This window comes from Lactuca saligna, chromosome 8 (assembly GCF_052625555.1).
Source record: "Lactuca saligna cultivar CGN05327 chromosome 8, ASM5262555v1, whole genome shotgun sequence".
NCBI lineage: Eukaryota > Viridiplantae > Streptophyta > Magnoliopsida > Asterales > Asteraceae > Lactuca > Lactuca saligna.
This window is the reverse complement of record NC_136424.1, coordinates 129,111,468-129,117,528: the sequence shown is the minus strand read 5'-3', so window position 1 is coordinate 129,117,528 and position 6,061 is coordinate 129,111,468. Positions and strand designations below refer to the sequence as shown.

General features: G+C 28.6%; 1 long non-coding RNA gene across 1 annotated transcript; it reads left to right on the top strand.

Annotated features, from left to right (window-relative positions):
• The first annotated feature begins 2,673 nt into the window (after positions 1 to 2,673).
• On the top strand, positions 2,674 to 4,237 carry LOC145012479 (uncharacterized). Its single transcript, XR_013664528.1, has 2 exons — positions 2,674 to 3,014; positions 4,069 to 4,237. It is a non-coding gene; the product is annotated as an uncharacterized LOC145012479 (long non-coding RNA).
• Positions 4,238 to 6,061: the final 1,824 nt, after the last annotated feature.

The following is a 6,061-nucleotide window of genomic DNA, read 5'->3' as shown; positions in this document are numbered from 1 at the left end:
GCAATCAAGTTGGAAATTGTCAAACAAATTGAATGGATGTTTGTTGTCAGAAGATTCTATAAAAGGACAATTGATTTCCTGAATAACTTTTAGGATATTTGAAACATAACCAACTACAATCACTTAGGGGGAGATCGTTGAACCTTAAAGTGATCCTCCGCATAAGTTCATCAAGAGATGTTCACTGAAGGATTTTTGTCTCTGAAGAGAAGTTGTTCCCGAAGTAGAGCATCAGAGGAAGTTGACTTCAATGTTTTGTCTTTTTGTATTAGCAGTTATTAACTAGAAGTTTACAAAGATGCTCAGTCTTTAACTGTTTGGTAGATCTATCCATATCTTGTGCCAAATGTTATTTACAAGACTATCTTTTTTGCATGTCTATAAAATAAGAATCCGATTGTGGTTCTCTTTACACCTTTCATCTTTTTTCTAGACAATCTTCACTAAAATATAAGATTGCTTTTTATTTATCATGTTTATTTACTTATGCATTTGGTCTTTTGTTATCATAGTTGTTAAATTTATGTCTTTTGCATTTACTTATTTGTCATTAACTAAGATTTATCATGATTTACCACTAACTATGATATATCTTAACATTTAGGTATAATTCTATTCAATTCCATTTCAATTCTAAGTTTCCAAATTTGGCAAGTTTAGTTCTTCAATCATAAATTTTCAAATTACGTTAAAATAAATTTCTAATTAAATTTGAATTTTTAAATATAATAATATTATATATTTTTATTTATTTTACTTTTTTTTTTTTGTAAAATTATTTCCACTTAAATGATCAATATTTCTAACCCCAAATGAGAGTTCTAAATAAATTATTGAAAACTATTCGAAATCATCAATGTCACAAGAAATATCTACATAAATTATTGAAAACTATTCGAAATCATCAATGTCACAAGAAATATTGAATGAGTTGGGTATGTTATACATCAAGAAATGTTGTTGATGCTGTTATGAATTTTGTATTTGTTAATTTAAATCATTTTTAAGTTAATGTAATCGTTTATGAGTTAATGTAACTACAATTTTGAATTCATATTATTGTTGTTGGTAACATATATGCTAACAAAACAATAATAGAAGTAGAACCATCAAAAACTACATACTAGACAACATGCTGTTATATTAGAGTACATAAAAAATCAACACACTAGCCTAAACTAATCGATCGTATACTATAACCAGAAACATATAGTATCTCTAGCTAACCTAACAGGCAATGGAAACACTTGGGAGGAAAATGAAAACACAAGCCTCTCCACCACCCACTAACACTATAAATTTGAAAATTATAAGCCATTGATAACCGTGAGACCTTTAAGATCTTATCCTAAACACTGAGGATGTCTAAAATTGCGATCATAATATCGCATGAGTGTTGTGATGCTAAATCTATAAATGTTTCAATCGGATGATAAAAGATCTTTGTCATTGATTATTATTCACTGTTGTCATTATGAGTATATGTTAATCCATAGATGTTCTATATATAGTGCTTTGACTACATATACATATATCTTTATAAATGATATGTTTGCTTTATCAAACAATATATGATTAGTTGAAAACTCTAGATTCATCCATATGTTCTTCTTGCCTATTTTGTGATATTTTATGATGTTTGTTTGCATTTTCAAGACCACCAAATAAAAAAGAATCCCAATCAAACATGTTAAAAATATGATTATATAACAACTCGCTAATGGATTCACGAGTGTCTATATAGATGAGTTTTTTTTTAAAAAAAATATGATCATATAACAACACTCTAATGGATTCACGAGTGTCTATATAGATGAAAATTTAGAGGTTTTAATCTTCTTCATCAATCATCGTTTATTCTAATATAATATAATATTTGTTGATAACCAAATAATTGAAATGACAATTCAAACCGGTTCAATGATTGTATAAATAATCTAAAATTTAATGTAATAGTTCCCAACAATCTATCATGGTTAGCTGTAAAATAAATTTATGAAAATAATTTTTTTTTGGATGTGACATAAAGCAAGTTTGCGTGTTCGCGAGTCTGGGATTACAAGTTTGATGGTTGTTTTTTGATACAAGAAAAAAATAACGATGATTCTGTTCTTCACTTCAGTATATTTAATTTTTATAACTTCTATTTATAATATAGTTTACTATAAGGCTAGAGGGAATGACCTCGCCACATCTCTCGTTAAAAAGTCGCCAACTAATGTTAAGTCACTCCTTTAATACTCGCTAGTTGATTCGGTAACTATGGATCTTCATGCATTCAGCGAGAAATGAAAAATATTATTAGATTGTTATCGGTTTAACTATAAAACTATTGGTTGTTTTTTTTTTCTTTTTCAAAATAAAACCTATTTAAAATCAAACACTACCACTCCCTATATTTTTTGTGTTATACATGCTAAGCTTATGTATCATAAAGAAAAATTAAAAAATCGTAGGTGGTAATGTGCTAAGAGTGTTACCATTCCTTCCAACTTAATATATCATAAGTGATGATTAATATGATTATTTTCATATGATTAGTCATAAAAAAAACTATGTAAATACTAAATAAAAATCTTAAAAGATAACATGTTTAATAGGAACAAGTGAATAACTAGTATATATACTATATAAACATGTAGACAACAAAATGCAGAACAGGGACAACTTTATCTCTCTAGATTGGTAAAGATCTTCTTTCATGTGTGTCTTTATTTATTTATTTTTATTTTTTTATAAATTATAAATTTCTAACTCTCATGAGGACAGCGACCCATCATCTTTCATCCTCTTCTATAAAATCCCAGTTTTCCCTTCCGTGATTTTTGCTTCTCTCTTTCCTTTTCCCCATTTTCAACATTAATTTCCATTTACCCTCTTGTTTTTTACTCCATCAAGTATTTCGTACTTGTTTGCTTTCGTAATTTGGTTCTTCAGGGTCATCAATCTCTGTAAAAGCTCCACAAAGCAGCTCCAATGGCGGTCGGACCGATCATAACCACAAGTTCTCTTCTGTAAGCTCAAGCTCTACATACAAAGATACAAATTACTATGCATGATCTTACGTGACCCGTTAATAAAATGATTTTTCTTTAATTTTATTATAATTATTTCTGATGATTTTCTTGTATATTGCTTGTTATCATGATATATAAATGCTTAGTTTAATTGATTTTCTTGGTTTGTTTGTAATAAAAATGGATTTTAGTTCATATCTTTCTTTAGGGTTAGGGTTAGGGTTTCTTCAAAGCATCTAGTCACACAAATAATCTGATTTTTAATTCATAAAACCCTAAATTCATCTAACTCACAGAAATAGAAACACCATTTACCTTATCTTTTATTTCAGGATTTAATTTTTTTTTTCTAGCTAGATATATACTTTGTCCCCAAACTTATAGCCCATTATTGTTTTTGGAATTGTCTTCATTTTTGAAGAATATTTTCAGTCGCCTTAACATCTAGCAAATTCTTACTTACTATTTTCAAGAACACTCGAGGCCAGTTTTGAAACTTCTATTGATGCACTTCAGAACCACTTATAAGATTTAGGTCACTTGGGTTTTGTTTAGAATTATTTCCAACACCTTTTCCATCTTCACCCTAGGGGTTCACCTCTATATAACTGTGCAATTTAACTAGTTTCAGATAAAAGACTTTTTGTAATGTCTTATGATTATGAATATATGTTGTTTTTTTATCAAAGTGAAAGGGAGCTTCCTTCAGTCCACTCATAGGTGGGTAGAGGGTACGGATTTGCTGCCGACTCATTCATTCAAACACAATAGAAAGAGCATGTGGTTGACCTATTGTGAATGTGTGAATGATGCGGGAGACAAATTTAATCCTTTTCTTCTCTGTGCTTGGACTGAAGGGAGCTCCCTTGATCCATCTTTTTATAAAACACTTATTGCTCTAATCCAACTCTTTAATACATTGTTTAATACTATCATTTGTGATAAAAAAATACTTTAGCATTATGTGGAGAAAGTTATTTTTCAGCACCTATTCTTTGCACTTCAGATTTTGAGATGCATGTAATCTAGCTAATTGCTTGCTTTCACACAGTTTGTCTTCAAATAGATCTTCTCTGCTCACATTTTGCCTGTGGCTAAGAAAAGGGACTTAAACCACTTCATATTGCTAAACCTCAGTTTGTTTGAAATCAGATGAACAGGGATCGTTTTTTTCCCTTCTATTTGATAAATGTATAACAAGAGGGAAGAGATGTTGTGTCCATCATCTGTAAAGCACACATTCTATTTCATGTTTATTCAGTTTGGTTAGTTGATTAATTATTTATATAAAAGAACATAAAAATAAGGGTCAATGTTACACAACAATGTTGTTTTTAAAAAATAATATAAATAGCTAACAAACATTTTGTTCATTGTTTACAAAATAGTGAAATACCACTAAATAATGGTATTTTCTGAATACAAAGTTTCGGCTTTTTAGCATTGATATCTTTTTTTAATGATTTTGTGTTTGTTATTTATTATAACTTAAATTAATAATTTATATTTTTTACTTTGTTATTTTACTTTTAGGGTTTTCATAATTAACTAAGAGAAATGCTTATTGTGTTGTACATTCCAAGAAGCAGCCTTCGGCCAAACCCTGGTTGGAACTTGAAGCTTATTTAAAAATTTCAAGATTCCTGGGTCTGAACAATCTTTTTCTTAAAGATCAAATATATTAAATGTTTTATGCCTTTTTTTACTTATTATTTTATCTTTATATGAGAAGACATTTTGTAAATCTGCATTTTTTTGGTTTAATACGTTGATATGACAAAACCTAATGAGAGAAAATATGAGAACATCAATAAATAATATCATTTACACAACTTTAGTATATATATTAGGCCTCTATAAAGCGACACTTTGTTATCATACTTGTAGGTTTTCTGAAACCGATTATTCTTGTTAAAAAATCCAAAGCTATTTTTAATGATCGAACCTATAAACAAATCGATATAGAATAGCTGTTCTTTTGATATATTCTAATGTTTTAAGAACAATACTTTAATAGAAATAAACCCTGATTTAAAGCCCAAGAAACAGCGGCTAAACGTGTTCACATTACTTAGGATATCCTAATATTTAATTTGAATAAAACATTTTTATAAAACACATTTTTATTTACCATTAAAAATAATACACTCAAATTGTATGGCATCATGATGGCAAGAAACCCTGATGACCGGTTTAATTTATTGAAAAAAGTAAATTCAGAAGGCTGGAGCCGTGGTGCGGTTATCGAACCGCGGGTTGAAGTCCGGTATACTTTAGGCAAAATTAATAAAAAAATACAGAAGTATTTATAACTGCAGAACCTGAAGTGGGTACTTCTGATTAAACTAAACCACTTCCGTTTGCGCGCATCGAGATTTCAAAGTACAACTTTTGTGGGTTTTCTTTAGTTTTCCTAGAAATGGTCATAACCAATGGTTCCTTTTCCTTTACTTAATATACCATTACACTTTATATATATATATATATATATATATATATATATATATATATATATATATATATATATATATATATATATATATATATATATATATATATATATATATATATATATATATATATATATATATATATATATGAACTCTAAAGATGCATAAGAGGTCTTGCCTAAGGTTCATCTTGTAATGATGCAAAGATATATCCGTACGGATTGGTTTGTGGCTGAATAGGGTTTTCGTGCTGGTTTACTTTGGATCAATGTGCATATCTTAAAGTAGGGTTGGAAATATTTTCTTTTGTTTAAATTTTGCAAGGAAAGGAGAAAATCTAAAAAAAATAAAAGGAAAAGGACATTCTAAAAAGATCCTTGTAAATATGACATGAATTATTCGTTATGTACTTATATTCTTTTTGTTTTGTCATCATCATGTAGCTAGGGAGAGAATGTTGGTTCCTTATTAGTTTTGTATAAATTTAATGATGGAATTAATTTTCAAAATAACTAGAACATGCCTAGCTAGCTTTTGATAAGTGTTTAAACTGGTTCAACAATCAGTTTGCTTACGTTGGTCATCTCTATAATG